Below are 12281 nucleotides of genomic sequence, written 5' to 3' on the forward strand. Positions count from 1 at the left end.
CATTGCACCTAAATACATTGTGAGGGTGTGTTGCATTGCAAAAGTCCCTTCTGTGGGGTGCGATGAGTGAGAAATGACAAATGGCAGTGTCATTGCGCGAGGTGGAGAGACAATGGAAGCTTCCAGAATCTTCTCCTGTGACACTTGCCTCACTGAATTCAACCAAGGATGAGTAAGAGGCCTTCAGTCTCCAAGTGGAAGCAAGAACTGACAGAGAGAAGAAACTAATCAAATCATAAGCTAACTCATCCTCCTTGCACATATCTATATATGGATCCCTCATCTCAGAGATCCAGAGGCTGGAATTTTGCATATTGTAAGGAATTGCTGTTGGTTTTGAGACAAACATCAGAGTATTGGGTGATCTATGCTTTGTTGGAGGTGAAAAGGGGCTGCTTTGCTGGGAGGTTGATGCTGGGTAAGGAACCATTGGTTGTAACTCCTCCTGGATCTTTTCTTGTTTATCAATAAAAACTATTTGAGTTTTTCCTCCATGCTTTTGTATCATTGATGCTTGTTACATTTGTATGGTTAACTTAAATCTGATCCTAAGTTGTTTATGAATATAGATCCATGTCTTTGTATAGTGTTCTTCTTCTGTGATCTTACAGGTACTTGGTGAAGCTGGGCAAGTAAGGGAGCAGGTAGCTGGAGACTGTCAAAGAAGAGAGGGATTGGATCAAAGGATTAGCGCAAGACACGGGTTGGTTCTTTCTATTCCTCTCTATCTATAGTTCATAAAGGAAATACAAAATTAGTTTTTCTCTGTTTGTTTCTAAGGTAGCTGTCACACCTTAGTGGGATAGAGCAGTTCTAAATAGACACTTTTCCCTGTAACAGGGGGATAGGCGCGGCCTCCTGTTAATCCACATCTGTACGTTCACCTCCATGAGCACCCAAAATATTATTAGTTTCATGGATCTGCGTGGTGTCCTTCATAGCCTAGAGCGACGAGTATTTTGTAGCCTCTCGCAAGTCCTATTCAATATGAGGGAACTGACTATCCTTAGGCAGTTCCACTGTCACCAATAAAATAGATAAGAGCAACCATGCATAGTGGAAGGTCTTGCCCTACTTTTGAGCTTCCTTGCCGTTGGTTAGGAATTCTTCGTAGAGGAACTTAGTCTTGTTGAAATGGACCCCCTCTACGCATTGTTCTGTTAGTACAACCACTGGCACAGGTACCTCGTCTCCACGGCATATCCTCATCACCTTTCCGACCAACAGTTGGGTGGCTATGTGCACCCCTTTGTCTTTAATGCTACTGATTGTGTAGCCTCTCTTCTTCTTCTCCAATTTGTACTTTTTCTTCATGCCATCTGCGAGTGCCAAATATTCGCTTTTGCCAACTATCTCTGTGGGGTCCTTTCCCTTACAAGGAAGCCAATAAATCCTATGGATAAGCTCCACCATGATGGGAATAGGCTCCTCCAACCATAAGTACCCATCATGCACCAGGCAAAGTAGTTGACTGATGACAAAGATCGTGATAGGTGCACGGTGAAAGTGTGGAATCCATAGTAGGTGGAGTAGCCTGGCCTTCTCCACACCGCATAGCCATTTCTGTAGCTCTAGCGCTGTAACTGACCCCTCCTTTCTTTGTTTCATGACTTTCTCAATCTCTAAATATGGGAACTTTTCACTATCTGTGAGGTCCCAGTCTTCAAATTTCATTGTGGGCACGTGGCCCAGGGGTGAGCCCTCAAATAGAATTCCATCTGGGAGGAGCGAGGTTTGGAGTGCGCTCTTAGCGACATCCAAATCCTTGGGTACCTTAGCTTTCCCTTTCTGTGGAGGAATGTACTCAGGTAGTTTTGCTGCAGCGCGCACCAGCTGGATGTCTTCTTCCATTTCTTCATCCACCTCTATCTCATTTACGAGAGCTTGGAGGTCCTCATCCTCATCATCTATCTCAATGTTGATAGCCTTGCCTTTTTCTTCCATTCAAAGTTTACCAAACACAGATTTCGCAAGGACATGCGGACTGCTCCCGCTGCCTGTTTGTCCTTCTTAGGCCTCGACATCCAAGGTGATTTCGGAATTTCTAGTGCATCCCCCACCTGCACCGTAGGGCTTTATGCGGCTTCCTCGACTGCACTTTCTACAAAACTGACACCTCTCTTTGTAGTTGTCATCTTGTCCGAACTATCTATGGTTGTTCGCAAACTTAGGGGCTCAAATACCACTTGGGGCTCAACACTATGTGCTCTTCATAATAGCTCAAATATCAAATGAACAAGTGTTGTCTCGTGGCTAGCCTTGGGAGTTTTATAGCATCTTTTGAATTTTAATTTGACGGTTCGCCCCACTTTTAAGTCATTATATGCATACTTGGTAGCAAATCATCCCAAATCTAGCTCTTAATTTGTGTCTTAATTACTTGTCCGCTACTCCCTTTTGCCTTAAATTGGACATCTCATCATGAACAGTAATGCCAATGGTTACTTCCCAGTTTACCCACGCGGTAGCACAACCCCCTGTGTGTAGGCATGAACTTTGTACCATGTTAATTCTGCACGCACCTCCTTCATTGAGAAGTTCCCAAATAGACTCATTTAAAGTCTCGTGCTCTCTTTCCGAAATTATGGTTCCGCATCTTTGGAATCATCTCTGCGCTCTGGTTTTTGCAAATGGTCCTATATGCCCATCGAACCACTGGCACGCGCAGGTCCCAATCAATCTGTCTCGCCTGGTGAACATTGTCTAGTACTCCACACACCCTATGGAAAGCCTCGTCTTGGAGAATTGGTAACCTGTGTCACCTTTCATGCAGCTGTGGTTGGTTCCAATTCTCTAGGCTGGGGTTGGTGTACACTTGTACGTACTATACAACATATGTCTATAACCATCAGGAAAGGTGGGTGCGTAAGTTGTTCTGCCCGAGCTGATTGGCTTTCGTTCGAAGTTGGGGTTTTCCATAACATAGGTGCATCATCCTTGTGCATACACACCAGTCTCCAAAAGTTCCTTTATGTGTAGCCCACCATTGTCCGAGTGTTGCGCATAGTTCCCATTTTAGCACATCGAACCACTGTTGTTTTGGTACTGCACTTTTGAATTTTCTTAGAAATTCATCCACCGCTGTGTTGTTGGGAAAAGTATCTATTCAGAACGCCCCTATCCCACTCTAAGGTGTGATAGTGCCTTAGCAACAAACAAGGAAAACTACTTGAGTATTCTTCTTTATGAGATGTAAATGAGGAGAAAGGATGTAACTAACCTGTATCTTTCGCTAGTTTGTTGATCCAATTGCTCCTCTCTTCAATAGCTCCCAGCTCCCTGCTCCCTTACCGGCCCAGCTTCACCGAATTCCTGCAAGATCACAAGAGAGAGAAACTACACGAAGATATAGATATACATTCATAAAAAGCTCAGTATCAGATTAAGCTAAACATGCAAATATAACAAAACATCATTGATACATAGCATGTAGGAGAAACTAAAATAATTTTAATGATATGATAAGAAAGTCCAAGAGGAGATACAACCAAGTGAGTCCTGATCCAGCATCTACCTCCCAGCAAAGGAATCCCTTCCTCTCCTCCAACAAAGCATAAATCACCCAATGTACTAATCTCAATCTCAAACCAACAACAATTCTCTGCAAAGTACAAAATTCCAGCCTCTGGATCTCTGGGATGAGGGATCCATATATAGATGTAAGCAGAGAGGATGAGTTAGCTTATGTTTTGACTTGTGGCTTCTCTCTGTCAGTTCTTGCTTCCACTTGGAGACTGAGAGCCTCTTATTCATCACTTGGTCGAATTCAGTGAGGCAAGTGTCATTGGAGAAGATTCTGGAAGCTTCCATGGTCTTTCCACCTCGTTGAATGACTCTGCCACTTGTCATTTCCCGCTCAACGCACCTGGGTAGTGCATTCAAATGTGTTGCAATGCACCTAGCCAGTGTATTTGGGTGCTTTGCAACGCAGGCAGCTAGTGGAGCTTCTGAATTGATCCTGATTTGACTAGTTCTGAGTGGTTTTTGGTGGAGAACTTATGGGAGAAGCTGTCATTGGTTGACCTTGTTCCTTTAGGGGTAGGAACAACAATTTTAGGGACTTTGGATCCCTTGGATTATGGACATTTCATGCTCAAAGCTGTAAGGCACAAAAATGTCTATAACAGTTGCCCCTTAAAGTATGAGGCCGTTTATCAGGTGAAATGCTTTATTAGGAGGATCCGAAGTTCTTTCAATGCTGGGAGGAGACCTGTAATAAGATACAATACAATACATTATTTTTCATACTGTTTTCATGATCTAGCTGAGGCGAGCATTCCCATGCTCAGCTTCATAAATTCATTTTATGTACATAGGACAGACAATCGTCTGATGGTAGACTGATGATTCTGATGAAATCATCATCCTTCTGGTAGGATGATTATCTGTTCTGCAATGTTGTACATGTCAATGTCTTTATTTTTCCTGAATATATATCGCAGCCCGGATGGATGAAACTAGATCCGGGGTCTTCAATCTCGTCCGATCTTCACTCGAAGTACAAGTCGATCCATGTGAGAAATGTTTTGAAGTCGAACATGGAAAGACATTGCTTGATTACCAGTCAATGATGTAAACTGTTAACAAGCGTGAGAGGAATCACCAATAATGATAATGACCCTCAAGGTAATGCAGTACAATTCACATGGTGTGAATAAAGGACTTGGCGTCGAACACCACGCAAAATCTTTCGGTCGAAGGTCATTGATGTATACCTGTCGCCGGAAGTGAGAAACTTGCCATTGAGGCATGCAAGCTTCAAAGTACTGAAGGGGGTGTTCCTAGATCAACTTCTTGGATAATGAGCTGATGTCAACAAGAAGCAATCCGTCAAAGGAGGGCCTTAATGAAACCCACATCAATGACACGGAACGGAGCAACTGATTTTGATGGAGGTGAAAACGATCTGATGATATATGGTTCAGGGTGGCGGTCATGAAAGAATGAAGTATAATGTATGGTAGTGGATGGGACACGGTTGACTTCTCTGGATGACTTCTCTTGAACATATCGGCGACACTTATATGATGGATTGGTAGCATTTACCCCAAAGGTGGATGGTATGGCGAGACCATGGTGATGTGACCGGTGAATGAAACAACCCAACCCGACTCAGGCACGGAGTGGAAGTGTCATGTTCAAGAGCGACTTGCTACCAATAAAGGTTCTTTGAGTTTCTTCCCAATTTTTCCCCAGTCATTGCTGACCAGTACCTCTTTATTTTTGTCAAGCTTGAGGAGGATAACATATGCTTGTTCTATAATTTGCCCTTTGGGCAAACCCATCGCTATGTTTTAACGAGCCTAGTGATAGTGAAACTCGTTCTCGTCTAAAGACAAGTTTGTCGCTATTAATCTTTTTAACGAGTCTAACGACAAAGACAACTCGGTCCTTTTCATTTTTAGAGAGTCTGAAAAGGTACGTAAAGTTAACTCCAAAAGTCCTTTTTCGTCATCTAATCCCTTAGGTCCGAAAAAGTATAAAACAATACAGAAGGGATGAATTTTCGATAGTTTTAACGAGCCGAACAAAACAAGCGCTCGATCTTTTTGTGCAATAATCCCTCAGGTCCAAAAAGATTAAAATCTAGAGGAGGGATAGCTCTTCCTGTCGCTTTAACGAGCTGGAAGGCCAAAACTCGGCAATCTTTTCATATTTTACGAGTCAAATGAAAATAGCTTAAAGAAGACTCGTCTTTTGAGGAACGAGTGATAAAATGGGTAGCAGCTGATTCCAGGTAAGGGTTGGAATTTTCCAAGCACGGCAGTGTCACAAGCATGGCTAGTGAAATCACTCTTCACAGCTGTTCCTCAAAATGGGTAAACAATCATATGGAGGTGAATGATCGGCCAATGGAAAAGTGGAGGTGATGATGCAAACACGACCAAGGCTTTAATGGCTGATAATGTTACATTCACGGTGGTTATTTACCGGAGGATAGTTCATTTTTTAACGAGCTTAAACACGGGTTGAAACACTTGCTCGATCTTATGTTTATTTTTTAACGAGCATGAATTATGTGCTAAAACTGCTCGATTAATCCAGTCATATGATAAGAATGTCTCATGTAAGATGCCATTTTTTATGGAGCTTGCGCCTTACAAATCTATGCCCCGCATCCTTTCGTTATGCAAGTTCGGAAACGACTAATCCCAAAAACAGATAAATAATCGCTCTTTGCTTGCACTCCAAAAGGTTTGCATGCCCCCAGGTATAAAACAGAGTTTCAAGGTTACTTCTACTTCACTTCCGCCAAAACAATTGTTTTACCGAGAGAGGCCTACGTCTTTCAGGTCACCCAAAGATTGTTTTGTTAATCTTTCAAACAAAACACTTCTTCGGCGATGTCTACCGAGATAAACAAAGGTGAGCGACGAGGCCCGCCAACTCACATAACTTTGAAAAAAGAATCTTATTCTAGAACAACCCCTCTTCCAATCACGGACGGGGTATGGACTAGTCATATTCTCCCATGGAAACCTATCCTATACCCAAAGTTTTCCTGCCGAAGCAGACCAGGACGCATGCCCCCTAGGTTCCAGTCATATCCCTCCGAATTACTCACGCTCATCGGGAGGACGGACCGTGGGTCGAGACATTTCTTGCGTGAAGAGACCATTTAGGGATGGTATATGACTATTTGCGATGCATGATCCGGGAAATGAAAGCTGGTCCACGAGCTTGACCACTCTTCCTTCGTGCGGAAAACACATTACTCTAAAGAGTGAGGAGGCGATGGCTCCCATGCAATATATATAGTCTCGTCCAAGGAGTAGGTTATAATCCAAGGGTCCTTGAACGACCATCACGTTCATTTGAACGGTCTTCCCTTTCAATGTTATGGGCACATTAGGGAGGATCCCTAAAGGTCGACTGGTTCCTTTACCAAAGCCTGTCAGATTTCTCATTTCAGGCAAAAGCGATGGCGAACCAAGCGCTTTCCAAGCAATAGAGGAAAGGATACTCACAGATGCCCCTCATCAATGATGGTGCCAGCCATGACCATTCTGTATATTTGGACGATAATTCTGAATGGTATGTTTGCTGGCAAACGGGGTCTGCCTAGTTGGTTCCAGTCGAAGGAGACAACTAGGTTGCTTGGTGGTGGGACCGAGTAGACGTTTAGGTATCGCTCTGACGAACTTCCTTCCTGTGATAAAGGAATGGGGGGATTGCCCCCGTGCTCGTCGGAGTCTGTGTTGATGAAGAGAATTTGGATGGTGTCATCTTTATCCTCTTCAGTGACTGTATCATTCGAAGATAAAACCTCTGAAGGCAAGACCGGGTCAACTGCCGCCTCGACCTTCTGACTTTCGTCGGGTATGGATTCAGCTGGTTCATCTTCAATGACCGGCGCTTGAGCTGACCACTTGAGCAGGCCAGCTGGATTCTCAACTAACGAAGGACTTGGCAAGAGTTTCTTATATCCAGGAGGGAGTCGTAACGGTGAAACCGAACGATCATCCAAAACTCTTTTAGCTTCGTCTAAGAAGGGACAACGGTGGATGGCGTGATTGCCTTCGCACAGTTTACAGGGAGATCTAGCTCTCCCTTTTTGTCCTGGGACTTCACTTTCGCTAGTTGATCGTGTGCTTTCAACATGGCTATCAGAGGTTGACGCCACCGGATTGTGCAAACGGGGAGACCAGTCCCTTAGTATCCGAGAGATGCAGGGACAATCTCTGTGAAAGTGGTCTCCCTTGCAAATGACACATGGTGATTTAGGCCTGGTCAGTGCAGTGTGTGGATTTTCATTAGATGACACTCGTTTGCCCCCAGTCGCTTTTGGCTCCTTCTTCTTCTTCTCTTTCTTCTTCTTTTCCTTCTTCTCCTTAGGAACTTGACTTTTGGCTTTGCCAGCCTCATCAAGCGAAGAGGAAGGAGGAGAGGAAGAATTAGAGGAAGTAGAAGGCTGGTGGGTAACTCTGGACTGGTCTAACTGCTGATTCGACTGTTCAGGAATAGTGGTGTTCTGAACGACATTGGTTGAGAAGAGCTAGACCGGCAAGCCAATTGTCAGTCCTGGAAGCGACAATGTGGCCATATGGGGCGCACCAACATCTCCCCAAGAGGAGAAGGGACTAGGATTTCCACCAAGGGGAATTCCTTGGTTGGTAGGCTCCATTTTCTTAACCTAAAGATCAACGCAGGAAAAAGGGTATGAATATTCCGTTTAAAATAAATTTTAACGACGCTTGGACACAACTTGCTTTTTCAATTTTAAAGAGTCGAGAAAAAGCAAAAGATGACTCTAGTCTCCTTCGATTTTTAATGAGCCTGAAGTGACAAGTGCTCAGGTGGACCTTTTCTGTTAAGGAGTCTGAAAAGGAACGAAAGGGACTGATCTGGAGTTCTAGGTAGAGGGTGTGCCAAACTTTTCGCAAAACCGCAGAATACTTTTTAAGGTACGGGCGGTCAATCTTCCCGAATGCTGTGTTCAGTGCATTGCGATCAGTAGGGCAGTCGACACGGCTTCCTATGGATAAAGGTTTTATGCCTATAGGGGTCTCCCAATATATACATGATGGTACGTGGGAGCACAATCCGTACTGGCACTTATCGTCTCTCAGGAGGAATCACCCAACCATCAGTGAGGCCGACAGTAACCAGGTTTTACGACGCTGGAACACGTCTCTAGCCTAGACCTCTATGTTGTGCGTTAAGTTCCAATGCGTTGTTAAGTTCATTCAATTTATTTTAGGTTGATCTTTCTTAGAAGTTTTCCTTTTTGGATCACCACGAGATGTAGATACAATTCCTAAATGCAGTCTAAAGATGATAAGCAAGCTTTTATCTCTTTTCAACAATGAAAATCCTAGCTACAAGGGGAAAAGAAAGACACAATCTTTTCTCAAGGAGCAAAGAGCACACTGTAAATGCACTTTTCCTAAATCAAACCATACAAACTATCAATATGCAAATGCACAAATGCATGTATTTGTTTTCACTTTCTTAATATTGATGCCTAAAAAGAAAGTTGTTGTACAAATTTGAATTCTATTTCAAGTGAAAACACAAACAAGTTTCTTTTTGAAATCAAAAAGACGATTACGACACTTTATGATTTTGAAGTAAACACTTTTTTCGACAATAGAAATTCATAAATTCAAACCAAAGGACAAAATTAAAAGCGCAATCAACTGTCAACAACAAACAAATTTACTCCTAAGATCAAAACGACACTTACGACAGGTCTAGATCTAAAGGCGACAGTATGACTAGTTTACTTTTGTAATGGGAAACTGCAAATGATGTAACAAATACACAAAAACAAATACAGTTTCTTTTATACAACTGAGGCAGAATTATGGCAGAGAAAAGGGGTTTTCAGATAGGTACACACACTGATAACAGGCTACAAAAAACAGAGATAAAACTGAACACAAGGATGCAAAGAACCACAGCTGCACAGGGCAAAGGCTGATCAGCGCACCTGTTGCACAGAGAAACTGAATTGCAGCGCAGGTAGCCCTCTCGGGACCTACATTGAAATGCAGAGTCTCTTCACAGAGCCTGCGCTGAAGCAGAAACGAGAATTGTCTCTGGGTTCTGGGTCACGGTTTGCAGTTTGATCTGAGGTTTTTGGCTGGATAAAAGCTATCAATAAGGTACAATTAGAAGGATGATTTAAAGGAGGACTAAGAGCTATCACAAAGGGCAGTTAGAGCATTTTTGGATCAGCTTGTTCAGATCATAAACAGGCCCAGTGAGTGGACTAGAGTGGCAGATCTCTACTTTGCATTTGTAAATGGCAAATGCAGTTCGATTCGCCACTCCTAGGTTTATGAGAAGAACAACAATAGAAACACAAATAAACTAACTAGATACAGTCCCCAGCGGAGTCGCCAATTTGTTGTTGGGAAAAGTATCTATTCATAATGCCCCTATCCCACTCTAGGCTCCTCCAACCATAAGTACCCATCATGCACCAGGCAAAGTAGCTGCCTGATGACAAAGATCGTGATAGGTGCACGGTGAAAGTGTGGAATCCATAGTAGGTGGAGTAGCCTGGCCTTCTCCACACCGCATAGCCATTTCTGTAGCTCTAGCACTGTAACTGACGCATCCTTTCTTTGTTTCATGACTTTCTCAATCTCTAAATATGGGAACTTTTCACTATCTGTGAGGTCCCAGTCTTCAAATTTCATTGTGGGCACGTGGCCCAGGGGTGAGCCCTCAAATAGAATTCCATCTGGGAGGAACGAGGTTTGGAGTGGGCTCTTAGCGACATCCAAATCCTTGGGTACCTTAGCTTTCCCTTTCCGTGGAGGAATGTACTCAGGTAGTTTTGCTGCAGCGCGCACCAGCTGGATGTCTTCTTCCATTTCTTCATCCACCTCTATCTCATTTACGAGAGCTTGGAGGTCCTCATCCTCATCATCTATCTCAATGTTGATAGCCTTGCCTTTTTCTTCCATTGAAAGTTTACCAAACACAGATTTCGCAAGGACATGCGGACTGCTCCCGCTACCTGTTTGTCCTTCTTAGGCTTCGACATCCAAGGTGATTTGGGAATTTCTAGTGCATCCCCCACCTGCACCGTAGGGCTTTACGCGGCTTCCTCGACTGCACTTTCTACAAAACGGACACCTCTCTTTGTAGTTGTCATCTTGTCCGAACTATCTATGGTTGTTCGCAAACTTAGGGGCTCAAATACCACTTGGGGCTCAACACTCTGTGCTCTTCATAATAGCTCAAATCTCAAATGAACAAGTGTTGTCTCGTGGCTAGCCTTGGGAGTTTTATATCATCTTTTGAATTTTAATTTGAAGGTTCGCCCCACTTTTAAGTCATTATATGCATACTTGGTAGCAAATCATCCCAAATCTAGCTCTTAATTTGTGTCTTAATTACTTGTCCGCTACTCCATTTTGCCTTAAATTGGACATCTCATCATGAACAGTAATGCCAATGGTTACTTCCCAGTTTACCCACGCGGTAGCACAACCCCCCATGTGTGGGCATGAACTTTGTACCATGCTAATTCTGCGCGCACCTCCTTCATTGAGAAGTTCCCAAATAGACTCATTTAAAGTCTCGCGCTCTCTTTCCAAAATTATGGTTCCGCATCTTTGGAATCATCTCTGCGCTCTGGTTTTTGCACATGGTCCTATATGCCCATCGAACCACTGGCACGCGCAGGTCCCAATCAATCTGTCTCGCCTGGTGAACATTGTCTAGTACTCCACACACCCTATGGAAAGCCTCGTCTTGGAGAATTGGTAACCTGTGTCACCTTTCATGCAGCTGTGGTTGGTTCCAATTCTCTAGGCTGGGGTTGGTGTACACTTGTACGTACTATACAACATATGTCTATAACCATCAGGAAAGGTGGGCGCGTAAGTTGTTCTGCCCGAGCTGATTGGCTTTCGTTCAAAGTTGGGGTTTTCCATAACATAGGTGCATCATCCTTGTGCATACAGACCAGTCTCCAAAAGTTCCTTGATGTGTAGCCCACCATTGTCCGAGTGTTGCGCATAGTTCCCATTTTAGCACATCGAACCACTGTTGTTTTGGCACTGCACTTTTGAATTTTCTTAGAAATTCATCCACCGCTGTGTTGTTGGGAAAAGTATCTATTCAGAACGCCCCTATCCCACTCTAAGGTGTGATAGTGCCTTAGCAACAAACAAGGAAAACTACTTGAGTATTCTTCTTTATGAGATGTAAATGAGGAGAAAGGATGTAACTAACCTGTATCTTTCGCTAGTTTGTTGATCCAATCACTCCTCTCTTCAATAGCTCCCAGCTCCCTGCTCCCTTACCGGCCCAGCTTCACCGAATTCCTGCAAGATCACAAGAGAGAGAAACTACATGAAGGTATAGATATACATTCATAAAAAGCTCAGGATCAGATTAAGCTAAACATGCAAATATAACAAAACATCATTGATACAGAGCATGTAGGAGAAACTCAAATAATTTTAATGATATGATAAGAAAGTCCAAGAGGAGATACAACCAAGTGAGTCTCGATCCAGCATCTACCTCCCAACAAAGGAATCCCTTCCTCTCCTCCAACAAAGCATAAATCACCCAATGTACTAATCTCAATCTCAAACCAACAGCAATTCTCTGCAAAGTACAAAATTCCAGCCTCTGGATCTCTGGGATGAGGGATCCATATATAGATGTAAGCAGAGAGGATGAGTCAGCTTATGTTTTGACTTGTGGCTTCTCTCTGTCAGTTCTTGCTTCCACTTGGAGACTGAGAGCCTCTTATTCATCACTTGGTCGAATTGAGTGAGGCAAGTGTCATTGGAGAAGATTCTGGAAGCTTC

This window comes from Pinus tabuliformis, chromosome 8 (genome assembly GCF_031772625.1).
Source record: "Pinus tabuliformis cultivar Carrire ecotype Pingquan chromosome 8, CPIR1, whole genome shotgun sequence".
Lineage (NCBI taxonomy): Eukaryota > Viridiplantae > Streptophyta > Pinopsida > Pinales > Pinaceae > Pinus > Pinus tabuliformis.